The 20,016-nt window shown below is 43.6% G+C and overlaps 1 long non-coding RNA gene across 1 annotated transcript in view; it reads left to right on the top strand.

Moving 5' to 3' along the window:
• The window catches only part of LOC148122663 (uncharacterized), a 294,155-nt gene that overhangs the window by 144,215 nt on the left and 129,924 nt on the right, over positions 1-20,016 (top strand). The window contains exon 3 of the long non-coding RNA XR_015737479.1: positions 18,057-18,164. This is a non-coding gene — a long non-coding RNA (uncharacterized LOC148122663). The remainder of the gene's footprint in view (positions 1-18,056; positions 18,165-20,016) is intronic.

Raw genomic sequence — 20,016 nt, 5'->3', positions numbered from 1 at the left:
ATCTGAAAAGTTGTGTGATTTTAATGGGATAGTTTGTCTATTCAACATTTTTGACAGTAGTTATATCGTGTTCCTGAGGTTTTTAAAAGCAAAGATATAATTCCTCCATTTCATAAGTATATTAGCTCCCTGTTAGTACTATAATAAAAAAGAAACAGTACTGTCAACTTGTGGTTCACAGCCTCAGAAAGTTAATTCTTTCCTGGTGCTCTATTCCAAAGCCTGGAATCGGTGTCCCCCTGGCCAAAATCAGGGTGTTGGCAGGGTCCTACCCTGTCTGGTGCTCTAAGATGCACTTGTCTTCTTGCCTCTTTCTGCTTCTCTAGGTGGCCATTCTTGGATTTGGGGCCACATCATGCCAGTCTTCATGGTCAGCACCAGCAAGCATCCCTTTACCGTCATGTGCTCCTGATCGTCCTTTGTCCATACCTTGTGAGAATACATATGCCTGCCGGGCAATGGTGATGCTTGCCTTTAATCTCAGCACATGGGAGGCAGAGGCAGGTGGATCTCTGAATTCAAGGCCAGCCTGGTCTACAGAGCGAGTGCCAAACAAACTTCAAAGCTACACAGAGAAATCTTGTCTCGAAACACCAGAAAAGAAAAAAAAAAACTTTGCAATGAAATGAGGTTTTTATTAACATTTTTAGTTGTTGTTTTAATATAGTAGATCTAGGAGTGAAATCCCAGGCATCATAGACTCCAGGCAAGTGCTCTACCGCTGAACAACATCTCCATCCCTTGAAACTACGCCGTAGTCAACCTTTCCTCACTGAGATCTGTTTGGTATCAGACATACAATTGATTCTGAGAATTCAAGGAATGACTTAAAGAAGAGACAAATATTGAGCAATCAATCAATTCATCAATCAATATGACATTAGACCAGTTGGCAGTGTTCACAAGCATGAAGCCCTAGGTTCTGTCTCTAGCACTGCATACACTGGGCATGGTTATGCACATCTGCAATACCTGCACTGCATACACTGGTGTGGCTATGCTTCCCCATCGCTATTGAAGCTCACCCATGGCTGTCTTTTCAGATGTCAATCTTCAAGGGCATATGTTCTTTCCCTTGCTATTTGGGTCCAGTGTTTACTTTCACTTCCTCTTTTAGTTTCTTTTTTCTTTTTTTTCTGTGTGGGAATTCTGAAAAGAGCCCTCAGGCTGCTCCTGAAGTCCATGACACCAACTTGTTATCCTAATCTGTTAAAGGTTCAATTCTCAACAGTGAAAAGAGAAAACACAGACCAACTTCCTGACACGAACAAGAACCTTTAGCTACATTCAGTATTGTCCAGTATTATGAACTGAAGAGGAAAGCAATGCCCATGCCCATTCCCAACCCCTCCCCCAAAGGAGACTACTATACTGTGTTGATTACTGGCTAAGAAGCCATCTTCCTTGAAGATGGTCTGGAATAGCTGCCCGGTGACTGTGGGTGGGAGTGCTCTGTTGATAGAGGTCTACTTAAATCTCTGCTTTAAGACTTTTTTCAACTGAGCAGTTTGTAAACAATAAACTACTTGTATATGATTCTTTATAAATTATGAATTAAACTTCACACACTGTTAACTAAGGCATTAGTAAACACAGCCATTTCCTCTTACGTTAATACAGCCACACTAAGAGTCAGCTCACTTTTAAGTTTTCCCTACTAAAAGTGTAACAGTTTTTTCATATATAAACAATACCTTTTTTTATGTGGGAAAAGCCAATATTCATCATATATTTTATAGTTCCTGTACATAAACAAGAATGTTGCCTTTCCATCCACTTTAAGTTTTATAAACAAAGCTCGGTTTTAAGCCATTTTCTCTCATTTTGTACATAATAAAACAATGCAAATCATCCATTAAAAATCTAGACATTCAATTTTTTATGTTTTTATAGTTTGAATTAATGGCAAGACCATAAAAGATTTTTTTTCTCTTTGGAGTGAGCAATCGATCTTGGAGAACAACTCCTATTGTGGCCAGCTAGCAGATTAGTTAAGAAGTCAGCAACCTTGTGGATTTGCATGGTCACTATCAGCCACTGCCAGCGAAGACCACCACCCCATACATCACACATTTCAAGTAGAAACACCATGTACATAATGTTTGAGCCAGTGGAGTGCCATTTAATCTCAAATTACTGCTTTTCCATTTGCTGCAGTAATCCCACGGCTGAAGATTCCCCAGAAATCATTTCCATTCTGCAAAGAACTGACCCCAGCCCTGTTTTTAAAAATCCTAAATAAATACGTGTAATCCCATCTGCTGTAAATGTTGGATCAAAGGGACAAGCCTTGTTCCTCGAAGGACAAGACAGACGCTTTGTTTCCAATTAGGGGAAAGTACTAGAAACGATAGTCCTAAATAAATATCTACTACACTCCACTGATAACAATTTGAGAATCTGTGGCAATTAGGGAAACAAATGGATATTCCTGAGAAGCCAAAAGCTAGCCATTGTAAATCTTTGCCAGGAAAACTGTCTTCAATGGACTCTGCTGGGAAAGTGCAGTCCCTTGAGTGCTGTGTGTGTGGGGGGGGTGGGGGTGCGCATGCCTGTGTGTTCACATGAGAAGGAAGTGTGAAGGGAAACCTTAAGTGTCATTCTGTAGGCACTGCCTTTACATGGAGATTGATGAAGGAGGGTTATCTGTCTATTGTGTTATTTTCATTGGTTAATAAAGAGACTGCCTTGGCCCTCTGATAGGACAGAAAATTAGGTAGGCGGAGTAAACAGAACAGAATGCTGGGAAGAGGGCAATGGGGCAGACACCATGGAGCCAGCCACCAGGTCAGACACGCTGAATCTTTTCCGGTAAGCCACCACTTTGTGGTGCTACACAGATTATTAGAAATGGGTTAATATCAAGATATGAGAGTTAGTAACTAACTCTCTAGAGATAATGGGCCAGGCAGTGCTTAAATGAATACAATTTGTGTGTTGTTATTTCTGGGGCTAAGCTAGCCATGCAGGAGCCAGGCGGGATGAAAAGCAGGCCTGCCCGCAGCTCCATCACTACAGGAGATGGGGTCTCTCCTTAGCCCTGAACTTGCCAGCTAGGCTAGACTGAGTGGCCATGAGCCCAAGGATCTGTTTTTGTCCCATCTTCCCCAGCTTTAGGCTCACGGCTGCATTGTATTACTCCTAGCTTTTTGACATGGGACCTGGAGATAGAACTCAGGTGCCCCCACCGGCAAGGTTTTACTGGTTGTGCTCTCTGCCCAATCTGAGTGTGTTACATTTTTTTTGCTTTCTCCAGCCCCAGAAGGATCTTACAGGAGGCATCTCCATGTGAAGGGACTTCACTTAGCAAAGCACCTCCCCAAATGGATGCTGGGCTTCTAGTACTCTTGGTGTCAAAACTGGGTAGGTGCAAGGGGGGTCACTCGTTGTTGAGGTGATAGTGCACCCCCATTTTATAACGATGGAAAAAACAAGGTGTGGGTTAGTGTGGCCTAAATTGAAGCAAAGGTTTGCAGGACATTGGAGGCAATGTTGTGTGCATTGTTGTCTTTTCCTGTCTATATGCCTCATGGAAGAATATAAGTACATCTGGAAGACAATGCTCTCACACCGCAGCAATGCTTAGCTGCCTGCAGTTGCCTGGAACATGGGGAAAGTAAAGTCAGCCTGTTTTTGGAAGACTGCCAAGACCTCTGAATGCTATCTTCTGTCTCTTCCTCTGCAGTCTTTCAACACGTCAGTCTCTTTCTCTCTCTCTCTCTCCTTCCCTCTTTTTGCCTTCCATGCTGTCTCTCTCCCTCTCTCTCATTTGCCCAGGCTATAAAACACCTTCAGGGTTCACTTATCTTATATATTCATAAACACATATTTAAACCATCAGAGGCAGGGTGGCCATGTGATGGGGAGAGGGACTTGGCATGAGGAGAATATCAGTTCAAGCCAAGTCCCTGTGTCTTGAATTGTTTAGACCACAGTAGGGTATCAAAGAGGAAAGTGCTGAGATTCTTTCCAACTTGGAGAGTCTCTGATCTTGCACATGGTCCTCCAGACAAATAGCTCAGAACCAATTGTGTGTGAGCATGTCTGCTACACAGCTATGGTGTGCAAGTTGGCTGTGCTAAGACAATTTCTCAATGTTGAAGTCCCAAGAGTGGCTTGGCGATGCTTGTGAAAACCTAAACACTCTAATTTCTAACTTCCTGATCACACCACTAGCACTCCATAACCATAGTTACCAAAAGGAAAAAGCTTATTTTACAATGTGCAACAGGTGCTTTTAAGAATACTTGATTACTAATTCAGACCATGAGAAATAAATAATTGGGCAAAATATATAGCCAGTACTCATTCTGGTGTTAAACCAGAGGAGGGGAAAGAATTTTTTTGGAAATACTCAACTTGTGTTCGGCAGGCCACTTCTATAGCAGGACTGAGGGCCTTTCTGTGTGTGAACAGATGTCTACATCACCCTCCCTTGCCTAAACTTGGAGGCAGTAAGTCCAAGTCTTGGAATCTTGTCCTCTGTTCTTTCACCAACACTTCAAAGTCAATTCTAATGTCTTTCCTGCTACCCATTCTTGCTGGATGGATTAGGTTGTTAGAGTTCTGCAGCCCCCCACAAAGCATAAATCATGAGTCACTGTTGCCCCTCAGCATGGTATTACCCAGGTAAAGATCCAGAGCCTCTTCCTAGAAAGATGAGTCAAGCTGAGCTAGTGTGAAATGCTGCCCACGGTGGTGAGACCATCTTATCACCCACGTCACATGAAACCTACAGGAGAGCCACCCAACTGACCAAACACCAGGATGACCAATTAAAGACGGTACTAAAAGTTTTGAATACAGCAATAATCACAAGACCAGTTAGAACGAATGCAAATCTAGAGACGGCTGGGTGTTCCTGTAATATTTCTGCAATTACCTCTTCCCATCTGAGGTTGAAAGACGTGGATGGAGAGAGAAAGTAATGATACGCTTCAGAAACATAGAGGGCTTCCTGCCTGTCTTCAGTTTTCCTGGATACTGCTTGGCTGTTATTTGAAGGTTATACTGGGTTCACTTTGATTGGAAAGCTGAGAAGAATGAAAGGTGGGGAAATAAAACCCATTTCCACTATTTCTTCTGGAGGCTGCTTGGAGAGCTCAACTCTTTGGTCTGCTCACTCACTTGACCTGCTAGGAAGGAAAGCCTCCGGGTCTTTCGGTTCATACCCTTACAGTTATCACAGGCTGTTCCTCCTTATACATGGTCTAACACTAACTGCCCCCTTCCCGAACAAATATCAAGGAGTAACTTTCTACAGCAAGATTCAGGCTATCACCTCTAGCTAGCTCATAAATATAAGCTTTTTCCTTACCTGGTGCCAATCCCTTCTTCTGGATTTCAAATTTTAATGTGACATTTGTAGTGTTTTATCTTTCTGTTTTGTCTGGTTTGTGTGTGTATGTGTTTCCTTTTGTTTGTTTTTGAGATAGGACCTTGCTAGGTAGCCCAGACTGGCCTGTTACATGTAAGCCTTCTTGCTCAGCCTTCCCAAATATGGGGAGGGGGCTACCACCATATCTAGTCCTTTTTTAAAAAGTCATAAAAAATATTGCTTCAGCTCAAGCATGAATGCCTGGCAAAATAAAAATACAAAAGTAAGGGACAGTGTCTTTCAGCTCTTTAAATTCCAGTGTGTTTTCTAAGACAGGTTAAGGAAACATATCTAGGATAGATAGACAGACAGACAGAGAGATAGACAGACAGACAGACAGACAGATCGATAGTATCTGTCTTCATTCTCCCATATATCAACTGGTTCTGGTTTTTGAGACCGTATTCTGGAAATGATAGCAAAATAGAGCAAGAAGATATTCTTCTCTATCTTTTGGTATAACTATTATGAGACAAAGGAAACTAGAATAAAAGGCGGTTGTTTGTTAGGGTCAGCAGCTGTCGTATTGTTCAGAAGGGCATTCCTAAAGTCTCACAGATAGACAAACAACCTGAATAAAGGACGGAGCAAAGGTTCCCAGGAGCTTCCCTGGCTGGCTGAGTAACTGAATGACAGCTGACACGGGTTTCAATAATGTCCACCCAGTTCATCCACAATGCTGGGTGCCCCGAACATAATTAAAAGTGTTAACAGTTTTGTAGCCTTTATCAGAACATATTCTTCCCGCATGCCTTTAGTGACCTGGTCATAACTATGAGAGACGAGCAAGTCTCATGTGTCACTCTGTGTACTTAAGTGACTACACCCTGGGTGACTTCCTTGACTGTAACCTCCGCAAACCTAGGAGAACCCATCATCTTCTCAGATAGGCTGTGTGTGGTCACTTAGCCGCAAGCAATCCTTTCTTTCTTCAGGATGACAGCCAATAAGCCTCGGAGCTGTTTCCAGACAGGACCCGTGCCTGGTTTTGATCACTTTCTGTCAGTGATGTTGGTCCAGCCCATCCACAGGGGAGGGAAATGAGATGTGGCTCATGGAGCTGGAATGGACCTAAGAAATCAAAGTGCCACCAACAGTTTACATTATGAGAGCAGAGGGCTGAAGTGTGAGATGGCTTCTGAGAATGCCGAGTATGTCTTTTATCACACGCTGGATAAATATAGAGTCGTGTATCTGCACCTAAAGCTTGGAGAAGACTCCATAGATCAGACTTCAGGCATAAAAAACAGTGACTAGTGACCCTGATGGGACAATACTAAGTACTCTTAAAATATGAAAATAGCTATTTATGAAATGCCTCCCTAACATCTTACACAGATGTGGTATACAGGAAGTAGTGGCAACAATTTTCCTTTGGCTGACAGGTTCCCCAAGCTGAGCGGGTGACAAAGAGGCACATCAACTCTCTTGTATAAGAATGCTGGCCAGAAAGGGTTCTCTGCCACAGATAGCAAGGCTAGATCCCACTCGTCTATTTCACGATTCTTTGCGCAACCTCAGAATTCTTCTAAAAGCTTCACCTAAACATCACCTAATATCAGCTGTCAAGGTGGCTCCCATGTAAAGTCACCATTGTAGTGTCTTCTCCACCTCTGCGGTCCCACCATGCTGCTCTCAACATTGTGTGTGTGTGACATAGGCACTCAGTGGTTATGCTAACAGCAGAGAATCAACTTCACACCAATCAGATAATTACAAGCGTCCCGAAGGAGAAAATTAGGGGTTAGAGATTGCTGTTTATTCTAAAATCTCAAGACTTTCTAAAAGCCTTTGCAGGGTGGCTCAGTAAAGTGACTCAAGAAACAGGCTTAAGACAGGTCAGAGAGACACCTTTACTCCTTGGAGTACCTCTCCTGGTGAACATAAGAACTGGGCAGAGGGTCGAAGGCTACTTGGACTTGGGGCTGAAGTCATATGGTTCTCCTTGAAGCTTCCAAGTCAGAGGCGCCAGGAGAACTGTCTGCAATTATTTCTGACCAGAGTCTCACCCTGGGCCTTGGTCCTGGTTCTTTGTGGCTGGACACACACCAATCTTGGCTCCACATGAATAATCTAGGGAGGTGGCCCACAGCCAGAAACTGCCCCAGTGCCCCAGATCCCAACCTCAGCTCTCAGGAGTACTTTAGGATGATTCATCATTGGCATCCCTTAAGACAGGGTGGGAAAGAGCCCAAGGGTGGGGGGGAGATGAGCATGGGTCTTCTGCAAAGCCCAAAAGAATCATCAAAATATGCCCATAGGTACTAAATTAGAGATGAATCAAATCTAATTAGACCTGCCTAGGTCTGATAAAATGGTTAATTAAATTGAATTGGCCACCTCTCCATAGTGATTTTATGGGCATTGCCCACCTACATATAGTCCACCATAGCCCAAGAGATTTTGTATACTCTTTTCTCAGTACCACGTAGAACCAGCATAGCTCGGTGTGGACAGCCTGCTGGGGTCAGTCCAACTGATGTGCAGGTACTACTAGGACAAACAGTATCAGGAGTGCTTAGGAAACACACGCAGACTTGAGTACCTTCGGTGGATAATCTGAGAGCTGAGTATCCAATGGGGGAGCTGCAGAAGAAGATAAGGGAATGGAGGGAAACTATACTCAACTTCCTTCCTTCCTTCCTTCCTTCCTTCCTTCCTTCCTTCCTTCCTTCCTTCCTTCCTTCCTTCCTTCCGTCCTTCCTTCCTCCCTCCCTCCCTCCCTCCCTCCCTCCCTCCCTCCCTCCCTCCCTCCCTCCCTCCCTTCCTTCTTTCCTTTCCTTATTTCTATGACTTAATCTTTGAGCTGAAAAATCTTTTGAGATGCTGAAAATCCAACTCAGGGCTTTGTTCATGCTCACAAATGAGCTCCACTCCAGCGCTGAATTAATACCTAAACACACTCTTGAATATTAAAAAAGGCTTATCTGAAAATCAAATAGGGTCAACCCACAGGACCTGAAGCACCTAGAGGTTTTTCATAAATATATACACAGCCACTCACACTCGTGTTCAAACAGTAGCTCAAATGGCAGCCTGACGGTGCGAAGTAGCAGGATCGTGTTGTTTTCCCATGTGTCCTTTCCCTCTCTCTTCCTGTGATCCAGGAGTTTAGCCTCAGAGTGGTAAAAAGGCAGGGACAAGGCTGGAAGTGAGGACTAAACAGTATGGGAGGAGGCACTGGTTAATGAGGTCGGACAGTTGCAAAGCTGGGACGTTCTCGGGAAGTGAAACACCACGTAACTCCCGAAGTCCCAGCAGCTGTGATCACCTTGCAGAAGGGGCATTTGGAGGGCTTGAGAGATGGGCACTTACTTACGACATTTGAATTCTTTAGTATCGTACAGGCGAGTGGGCCTTCATTAACTGAACACCCTGGAAGGAGCAGCAAATTTTGAATTTTAATCAAGAACTTTCCTCATTAGACGTCTTGCTAGCTTTGAAGGCCTGATTGCTTGTTGTGAAGCGCTCATCAGTAACTGCGGTGGGGGCTCGATACGGACAATCCTGCTTACACAGGCTGCTTGCTGTCTGCAATCAGCCAGGGAGTTTCTCCTTCTTAACTTGACAGGTGATAAACTCACAAAAATAGCCCCGGAGATTGAGCCCCACTAAGATGATGATCTCCCCTTCTGCTTCCATTGTTTATTTTAGACAAGAAAAGCCCCCGGATCAGCTGGCACGAACAGTTTACACTTTTAATCCCAGCAATTCCAAGGCTGAGGCAGGGGTATTGCTATGAGTTAGAGGCCAGCCTGGCCTTGGATATGAGACCCTGTCTCTCAAACACCAGTAACAACACAAAGTTGTGGGTCTTCTAAGTTGTTTACACCGGTACTATAGTTAACGGGAAATTCAGAAAGGTCTGAGGAGTCAGTGGACTCAAGGCTCTGGTCGTCTGTATTCTAACTCTAATAGCCTAAAAATGAAGACACTCTCAGCACAGTGCCTAAGAGAATGGTTTTGGGGTTAGCAGACAGGATGGAAAGCCCAAAGCAACTTAATTGCTATGGGGTTGTTGAGTAAAACAGCTACTGCAATTCGTGGCATCATTTGTGCAGAGGCATTGCACCAAGTAACAAGTAGGATGATCTATGGAGCACAGTTGTTAGAACGAAACAAACACAGACACTCTTGGTTCAGAGTTCTGATGCAGTGAACCTTTATTCTAAGCAGATGCTGTCTGCCCTGAGCATGCGGAAGGAAATCATCAGCGATGTTTCTTGTCCATAGGCAAGGCGCACTGGGACAGCAAGGATCCAAAAGGATAACCTCAGCTTGCCCTGCAATAATATTGCCATTAGGAGACAGTCAAATTGTTTTAAAAGAATACGTTAACACGAGTATCCGCATCTGGGGTATCTTCGGAAACAGGTGCCCAAGGGTCGACTTGGCTCTTAGGTCCTGGCAGGTTGCACTCCCTGTGGTTCCCAGCTCTGTGGCAGCCCCATGGCTGGGGGCTCTGCTTCCAGCTGCATTCTCTTGGCCCTTACCTTGGCGAGGCTGCTGAACTGCCTGGCTCGCCCACTCTTGTCAGTGTGTGCACACGTGTGGCTGTGCATTTTAAAGTGCACCACCACCACAACAGCAGATTTCAGCCGTGCTGGATGGCTTGCCTGGCATGGTCCCCGTGGAATTCATCGTTTTCATTAGTGACAAAGGTAGGAATGCTGGCGTCATCTGCTCCTCTCCGGCTCAGTTGTTGGTGGTGCACATCTTGGCACAGAAGCAATTTTTTTCAGGGAGTCTGTCACATCATGAGCTGCTGTGCCCCTTAGAATGAGGGATTCGAAGAGAACGCTGCTGTGGGTGCTGCACACATGTATGGAAGGGTATATGAACATACATGGGCACATGTGTGGGGAGGGCAGGGATAACCTCGAGTGCTGTTCTTCAGCCTTGTGTTTTGAGTCAGGGTCTCTCTTTCGCCTGGGATGTGCAGATTCAGGCAGGCTTACTGGCCAGGATCCTCAAAGATCTCAGGAATTATAATGTTCTCCTCACAACCAGAATTACAAATACATGCCACGGTGCCTAGGTTCAGGGAATTGGACTTGGGTTCCAGAGTTTGTGTGGCAAACACTTGATGTACTGAGCTATATCTGCACAGCCCCAGAGTACACATTTCCTATAAAACAGAGCTCAATCCTTCTCTTGTGGTCCCCAGAATGGGAGCTACACTTGCTGAAGAAAGTTTTGCCCAAGAAAACTGGGTGTCACTGCCATCGGTAGAGTATGAGACTTTTAACCTCAGGGTCATGTTTAGCCCCATGTTGGGTGCTAGATGATGCACAATCCTAATTAGTCTTAATAATAAAAACCAAGTCAGATATTGGGGCAAAATCTGAAAGATCAGCAAAGTAAAGGACCAGCCACTGTGACCTCTTACCTCTCTGACTTCTCAGACTGATAAGGGTTAAGCTCCCATCTCTACCTCCCCTTATCACTTCCTCTTTCTGCCCAGCTTTATCACTTCCTGTCTGTCTGTATAGACCTCCAGATCTCTATGGTTGACTAGTGACTAGCTCTGCCTTCTGATCTCCAGGAAAACTTTATTTGTCTAAACACAAGCACAATCTCACAACACTGCCTGGACCATTGAGGTGTTCCTTAGGCAGCCTTAAAAGAGTAGAATCTCAACAGCAACCAAAGGCCCTGGTTTCCCCTGGTTTCTGCTTGTTCAGCATCGCTTCTGTTTATGCCACTCACTACACAGACAAACACTCTTAGGCCTAAAATAACACAATGAGCCACACGCTGTCCCTACTTTTCAGATGAGTAAACTGAAGGGGCCACAGCTCTGGCATGGCCCAAGCTCTTTGAACTAGACAGCACTGGAGTCCTGTGGTTCCCTATAGCAAAGGGCGAGCGCAGCAACCACAGAAGCGTGGCAGGTAGGACTTGCCTCTCAGCACTTGGCTAGCTCTAGAGCAGCCTCCCCAGACATGAGGGAGCCTCATGAGGGAGCCATGTGGAAGGTTTTGTCTATGACAAAATACATATAACATAGATTTACTGTTCCATCCATTTTAGCACAATTCAAAAGTATTCAGAATTGTTTCAGTTGCATGGCGCCTCTCTACTCTGCATTCACAGAGCCCGCAGTGCAAATTCTGCAGCCATTCAGTAATCGTTTTCTGTTTGGTCTTCTCTTTCCCCTCCATCACTCAATCCTCTTTTTCTTTCTCTGTAGATTTACCCGCTCAGGGTGCTACTTGGAAGCAGAATCCAACAATATGTACAATGCTGCGTTTGACTTGTTCTCCTTCCCGTGATGTGTTTTTAAAGGTTGTCCGTGTTGTCGTGAGGGAATTCATTCCTCCTTAAGGCTAGTGTTCTACTTCATGAGTCTTCATTTCACCATCTGTCCAGGAACATTTGGCTGGGTCACGTATGAGGCATTAAGTGTTCCAGTAGCCACATTGGAAAAAGCCAGTCAAAAGAGAGGAGCTATTTTACTACTGTTTTTTTTTGTGTTATTGGCTAAACTTTGGATTTATGGTAATACTAGATACGTCCAAATTACTGAGCTCTCAATGTGCGATCACTATACGGATGATTAATGGTGCATTTTATATCCTAGTCTTTGAAATCCAGAATGTATTTCATTCTGCAGCATTTTAGTGCATGGCCACACTTCATGTCTGCTAATTGCCTTTCAGGGAATTCAGAGGCACATGAAGCTGGGCTTTCCACATAGGACAGTGCTATTCTCAATACTGAGCTAAATGATCTTACCAAAGCAATGCTATTTTGAGTCCCCAACCTTAGTTATATAACATTTTCCATGGTACTTAAGTTCTCCTTTTCAATCATTCTCAATTAATGTGCTTCCTTATGACAATGACTATTATAAAAGATATAGGAATATATTACTTTTACAAATAAATATTACATTTACAAGCCCACACATGTGCTAATGAATAGAGAAAATACTACAAGGTGCTACCCGCTTCTCACCTCAGTGTGTAGGTGGCTCAGTGGCTGTTGTGTAGAGCTAACACACAGTTCCTAAGAAGCTCTCTTCTGATTTATTAATTGTTTTTTTTCTTCTTTGAAGACAGAGTTTCACTAAGTAACCTGTCTCAGCCTCCTGAATGCCAGGATTACAGGCATGCATGCACCATCATGTTCTGTTTCATTTATTATTTTTTTCATGTAGCTGATATAATGTTAAGAATAACTTTATTAAGCACTCAAGTAATTGTCTTAATAAAAAAAGTTTCATAACAAAAAAACAGAAGCCTCACAGAACATCAGGGGTGACTGTGGAAACAGTGAGTTGAGAATGGTTCTGGAAGGATGGGCAGAATCAGGAAAGAAGGAAGAGGGAAGGAAGGAAAGAAGGAAGGAAGGAAGGAAGGAAGGAAGGAAAAAAGGAAGGCTCTTTACAGAGACAGCCTCCTATATATTAGTCCCTGCTAGAGACGTCATATACTGCATTGGACTATGTGACATTATCAATCGTGGACTGTTGTCCAGTTTCATGGGTTTAGCTGAGCATGCTATTTCATTCATATCTGGAATTATCTTCATGAAAAAGCAGACGATGTGGAGGGTCTTGAATTCTGCATATTACACGGGCACACAGGAAAGTCAGACCAATGGAAAAAGGTAGCTGCTACAACAATAGCAGCAATGATTACAAGTGACAACATGTCTTAAGTGGGTAGACTCTGACAGACACCACATTCCATGTATAATCTCACTTCATTCTTGTTACGGTCTCGATGATGTCGCAATTCCCATATTGAAATTAAGATGCTAGTCTCAGAGAGCTAAATGCATTGATGGGATCCCACAGTTCTGTTCCAACTCTAGAGCACCCACTAATCATCCTGCATTGTCAAAGACTGAGCAGTTTCTACGGGAGAGGCTTCTTTTGCTTGAGCAATACTTGCGGCCACATTAGGGGCAAGTTGAGCCATCCAGAGTCAGAATTCTATGGCAACTGGCAGTCCTTCTCCATCGGTCTGAAGAGGTCTGTTCTCAAAGCAGAAAGCGCACATGACAGGACTGGTCAACTTCCAGTTACTCAAGCTTTCTGCTTACTGACCTGGCCAGCAAGAATGCTTGTTGGCTGCATATGGTCAGAATAAATGTTACAAGTGAAGGTGGGGACACTGTTTATTAGCTACAGAGGGACCTTTGAGAATCCTCCAATGTCTACACCCGGGGTTCCCAACCTGCGGTAGAAGGTGGGGGGCATCCATGAACTTGAATGGTAAGGGGACATCCATCTTTGCTTATACTCATATTTACCTAAAATTAAACATTTTCTTCCAATATGAATGCAGGGAATAAGCCATAGTAGCACAGGCATCCCTGTGACATCGGTACTTTTCATACAAAATGTATGCAATTGTACATATTTTTATATCATACTACTGTTTGTTGGAAGGCTTCAAACTATCATTTCAGCCCAGCATTCCTTTCTGGACACTTTTTTTCTTTGCCAACCAGTTGTGAGAGTCCTTTGTGAATAACATGTCTGGATTAGTTTGCTGAACAATTGCTTTGGCTTGGTTAGCCTCTGATTGTCCTTGCTTTTGTGAGTCAAAAAGCCTTAATCTTATTCGAATGCAATTTAATTCCCTAGAGAGCTGAGTCTTTAGCCTTCCCGGTTTATAGAGTGAGGGTTTAGAGCATGTCCAGGGGAGATGACCTGGTGCTTCTTTCAAGCTGGGTCAATCTACCAAGGAAATAATTAGATAAATGCAAACTCCCGTCCAGAAAGGAGGAAGAAAAGAATTTCTCCACAAATTACTTTTAGGACATTTAAGTGGAATTGAATTAGAATGTCAAGGGCCAGAGAGCTCTCAGGAGGTCATTTGATCTAGTCCTCTGTTGTTGGGCAGGAGCACAGATGTGAAAATCGAGCCTTCATTTAAAAGGCCTCTGGGGGAAGCAAACATTTTACCTTTGCACCAATGCGGGTCCTGCCAGATGGGCTAGAGGACCTTGTGGAATTCAAGAGATATTTAATGTAATTCATTAATCAGTTTTTAAAGAGTCATTTTCATTAAATTTATTTATTTTTATTTTATGTGTGTAGTTTTCCTGCATGTATGTCTGTGCATGCCTGGTACCCACTGAGGCCAGAAGAGGGCATCAGATCCCCTGGAACTGGAACTAGAGCTAGCTGCTGTGTGGGTGCTGGGAACTGAACCTGGTCTTCTGAGCCATCTTTTGAGCTTCAGTCATTAAACAGTTCTATAATTAAAGACTTATTTATTAAAGCCCTGCTATGTGTCAAAGACTATCCTAGACATTAGAGACATATCAGTAAGTTTATATTCCAGTGGGTAAAGAATAGTAATAAGAAAATTGAAGGATTTGTTAGATATCAATAAATTAATTTAAAATTTGCATTGGGTAATGATAGTGGATTCCATGGATTGTATGTGTGTAAAAAAATAAATAAGCAAATAAGGATTTAAGGCAGGCAGGAAGATTAGCTGGAGAGAGTGACAGAGGGAGGTGAAGGTAGAGGACAAATATGACCTAAATACACTGCACACACCTATGTAAATTTCAAAGAATATGACAGTGTTTCATAAAAAAATAGAAGTGGCAAAGCTTTGCAGAGCGGGTCTTTCCATAATGTATAAGCATGGGGGACTTATTACATGCTAAGAACTTAGGATGGTGCCCGGCATGATAATGTTTTTCATAAATAATGCATGTCATATGTAGCTACAGTACATATAAAATTTTTGCTAGTCTCATATCTAGTGGGATTGTTTGGGCATAATAAATACAGACAGGTCATGCTTGACTTAGGCAAAGTAGGATCTCTTCTGAGGTGACAGAGCTTTCTCTGAAGATCAGAATCAGGTGGGAAACTGATATTACCGGGAGTGTGTCCCAGTCTCATCACCCAGGGCGAGACAGGTGGGAGGAAAAAAAGGGAAACGTCAGAAAGAAAAATGATAAAATGAAAAAGACAATACAAAGGATTAAAAGATTAAAAAATTAAAATTAAAAAATTAAAATGTGTCTGGGCTAATAATGAGCTAGGCCAGAAAGATGGATTTGGTTTAGAAAGAAGACCTTGGAGAAGGGTGTTAGACATCTCAACAACCAGCCACAGCCCAGTAGAATGACAGGGTTAACTGTGTGGGTTCTGAATCAGTGACCTCTCACCTCCACAGCCCTGCACCACACATGGTGTTTGCTAGAGATGAACCACAAATATGAAGTGCACCCCGTCTAGTGGATGTGTGGTGAACCGTACCGTACAGCTTCGTGTAGACACAATCTGTGGTGGCCACACAACAGCATCGTCTTAGAATTTGTCCCTGTGACCAAGCAATTCATGACTACATTGTGCTTCCTCTAAAACATTACTACTTTATTTGGAAATAGACAGACTGCAAACACGAAAATGACAAATACATTATGAGAGGCATGCAATGGATTCTGGGACAGTAGGGAATCTCTGAGTAGAAAATTGTTGCCCCTTCCCCCAATAATAGAAACCAAAGCAGCACACAGGCAGCTCCGGAATCTTCGTTTCAAGCAGAACAAAAGCCCAGTGCACTTGGCCTTGCCCTCCTCACCCCCAGTGTTGCCTTGGGTGGAATTTTTTCATCCACCTATATAGTCGCACTCTGACACGAGAACTTACTGACTACAGAGCAGAACCTGCTCCCAGCCAAGCTCAGAGGCATAGTCCATTAACATTTGCTGCGCTGAGTCCAAGAGCATAATTACTAGTTCACCGTCATTAAAATAAATAAATAAACTTTCTCATGTGAGACATAATAATTAAGCACACGGTAGTTCTGCTTGAGGAGTTGAAACCCCTGGTCCGTCATCTTGAACGTCTCCCAGCACAAGGCTGCGTCTGTTTGCCACGCGAACTCACCTGTGTAGCCCGTTGCCAATCTCAGGACACAGGGTTTCTCTTCTCCTGGAACGTCTTCTGGGGCAAAAATTCCACAGGCTTCAGGGAATTATGCTTGTTTTGGATATCAACACAGTGCAAATGTGTGGAGATTTAGAGGCAGAGCTTGCGTCTGAGATAGAAAAGGATTCAAATATAGTACCAGAGAGACTTAGGATATAAATGCATATCCAAACGAATTAATGATATATTTGCTCATATGGGATTCACATTATGTCTAATTTTCTTCATTGTTCTTGGTGGGAAAACTGTAGCATGAGAAATGATTCTCCCTTCCCTTGTGGTTTCGCTTAAGCAAGGGAGAATTAGCAGTCAGCATTTGGATTGCATGGATTCTCTGCTCAGGCTAACTCGCTGCATGACTACAAGTTACTCCATAGGATCTTCTGCTGTGCGGTGTTGGAATATTGAAAGCTGCTCAAATATAGATACGTTACCTATTCTAGCTCTTACCGCACTTGGGAAGCCCTTAAAGGGAGACAGGATTCTAACAGTTTTATGGGAAGAAAAAAGATCTCAGGCAAATTCATCACCTCTCTGTTAGAGAATTAGCCAAATATCCTGGACTGCCTGCCTAGAGACATCGGAGACAAAACAGAACTCTGAGATGGCATACATTCCTATTTGCTAAAATATGGGATACTTGCTTATGTTGGTAGCATAGGTATGCTAAGACCACTTCATGTATTAACTTATCTAAAGATCCCATAACCAATTTAAAAGCCATATAAGAATAATTAAATTTAGAAAATACCGATTCTCATCCAAAGCCTGTATTTTGCTGGTATGAAAGAGCCTGAGGCAGAAGGATTATGGGTTCAAGGCTATTCCAGGCTTTGCAGAAAGACTTTGCATAAAGGAGAAAGGGAGAGGGGGGCAGAGCATGAAGGGGGGCCAGGAAGGAGGCCTGTGTTTTACAGGTGAAATGTTTAGAGTCCAGGCTGCTTGGAGTGACCTGCCAAAGGCAGCGCAGCTGACAGTGGATGACGGCTTATTTTCCTGACCTCTTCCTGTGTGGCAGGGCCTACTCTGAGCGCTGTCCTGGGGTTCAAGTCTAACGACAGCTTATAAGGTGGATCTCATTGTTGTTTCTCACGTCTTATAGAGAAGGAAACTGAGGTTTCGAGACAACACGGTTTGTACTGAGATCAAATATCTGGTAAGAGGCGGAGCTGGTACTCAAATGGCAGACTTCACAGTTCCCGAGTCTGCTACAAAACTGACTCAAGTCCTATGAAGGCTAGCACCTAATTACCAAGTGGGTCCATGCCCATACTCTTTCAAGACTACTCAGTTTCCTGTGGCTTCTGAATGTTAAGATTCCACAAAACATGGACAAAGTAGGGGGTGTTAATGTTGAAATTTATCCAAATAAAAATGATTATTTAAGATTCTAGCCACTAATACACCTTCACAGGAACAAGTATTCTTGACTTGGATATGATAATGTCATTGAACCAGAAGATTAAATTTAATGGTACTATGATACTGTTTTCAAAACAGCGTGATGTAACATGTTATATGAGCCATACATAAATTAACAGCTCCAAGAAAGCTCCTCCTCAACCTCCATGTATTCAGCCCACATCTTGTTTTGTATTTTTAAATTTTGCTAGACACTAACAGCCCTTCAAAAACAAACAGCAGCCTTTAGGTAAGTCTTTCATCATGAAGACAATCTCATGGTTTTCTTTATAGCATGCCTTGATTAACAGCCATCCTTTGGTGTGATAAAACGAAGCCAAGTACATAGTCTGCTCTCTCTTCCAGAGGAAGGTGATGACTGCAGAAGAAATAACCAGTGGGATAGTTGGAGGCTGTAAAACCCGGTATTTCACCGAATAGGAGAGACTGATGGAGCCAAGAAGCCAACAAAATGTAAGCGACAACGTTTACCCAGTGTCCTGGGATTTCCCTCATCTGTAATGACCCCCAGTTTATAGACTTGGAAAACTGAGGCTGAGATGTATTATCCCTGAGGTCACAGTAGGAAGTGGAAGCCAGTCTCACACCCACAACGGTCTCTCTGTAAATCCTCTGTGTGTGTGTGTGTGTGTGTGTGTGTGTGTGTGTACGTTCGGGGTGTTTGTGTGGTATGTGTGTGGAATGTGGAGGCTAGAGGATTATTATGGGTGCTGGTCATCCATTTCCACCGTTTGCCACAGGTCTCCCTGCTGCATATAGCAGGCTGTACTTCACATTTCCCAGGATTCTTGTCTCCGTCGCCCATCTTCCCACGGGAGCATGAGGATTACAGACGCCTGTATTACTGCATTTAGCTTTTATGTGGCATCTAGGGATAGAAACGGAGGCTTGCATACTTATGTGGCAAGCGCTTAACACACAGAACTATCTCCTTCCTCTAGATGCTTACATTCCTTCCCAGCTGGCACAGGAGACTTGGCAATGGCAGAACGGTCCTGGGAGCATAGACATCCCCAAGGCTGATCATCTCATTACTTCAGTTTCCTAAACACTTTCATAATTAAAGAGTTGAATTAATTACTGGTGGGGCACCTGGCCCACAGGTCCTCTTTGTTTTGGGTGTGTTCCTCTAAGTGGAAAGTTCTGCAGCTTCATTTTCCTCTTCTTTCCAGAATAGGACAGGATTATAGACCAACACCTGGTGGCCTGGACAAACCTAGCAGCCTGGACATGGGCTATAATCATTGCTCTAATTAAGACTTCTTATGTAGGCCATCTGCTTTGCTTTCCCACTGAAATGTATTACAGCGAAGGCTCTATCAGTTGGGGGTAGGACGTAGAAATCTCACAATAACAATTTGCAACAATCACACAGGAATGTCATAGCTCAAAGCAGACCATTTCTTTCAACTTGTGGATGGGTCTGCCAATGTCTAGTTGTTAAGGAAGTGACTTTAACATCCACATGTCCTGGTCTCTAAGCTGCCACACTATGGTTCACAAGGCTCCTCCTAATACTCTTCTCCGAGTCTCTAGCTCAGCATCATTTCATTCCAAGGCCTTGGTTGTGTGTTGGAGTTACCTTGATAGGCTCTTCTTGGCTGTTGTCTTAGCTGCAACATTGCCTTTGAAGAGATTTCCTCTCTGTAAAGAATGATCTTTTGTGTAACCTTGTGGTTTCTCATCTCTAGAGCTGATTGTTGTGTGAACACCTGCTTGGCACTCTGGGGACCAGCCCCATGACTAAGAGAAGCACGGTCTGAAAGCAAGGATAGCAATGGTCAGCCCTGGAACATAGCCACCAGGCGTGGAGTGGGCACAACAGAAAAACAAAAGTCTAAAATACAATCTCTCTCTGTGTCTCTGTCTCTCTCTGTCTCTCTGTCTCTCTGTCTCTCTGTCTCTCTCTCTCTCTCTCTCTCTCTCTCTCTCTCTCTCTCTCTGTGTGTGTGTGTGTGTGTGTGTCCATTAGCTTGAATCTTGATTTCTGATAACAGAATTATACCCTAAATTATTAGGAGAGAAAGATACGTATTGAAAAGGGTTATTGGGTTATTATTAGCGGGATTGAGTCGCAACTAAATTCTGAAATTTCATTGACCATAAGAAGCTCCACCTTCTGGTCTCACACTCACTGCCCTGGGCCCAGTCCCACCTCCCCCACCATGCTCCCATGCCCCTTTTGCAGCAGTACTCTCTTGTTCCTGTTGATTTTCACTAATTTTGCCCTAGTATTCCTCAGCTCAGAGGAAGTGTCAATATGCCATATCCTGATGACATATACCAATGTCCTCAGCTCAGCTCT

Source organism: Myodes glareolus, chromosome 3, assembly GCF_982192425.1.
Source record: "Myodes glareolus chromosome 3, mMyoGla1.1, whole genome shotgun sequence".
NCBI lineage: Eukaryota > Metazoa > Chordata > Mammalia > Rodentia > Cricetidae > Myodes > Myodes glareolus.
Note: the sequence above shows the minus strand (reverse complement) of the source record. Positions and strands in the feature narration are given on the sequence as shown.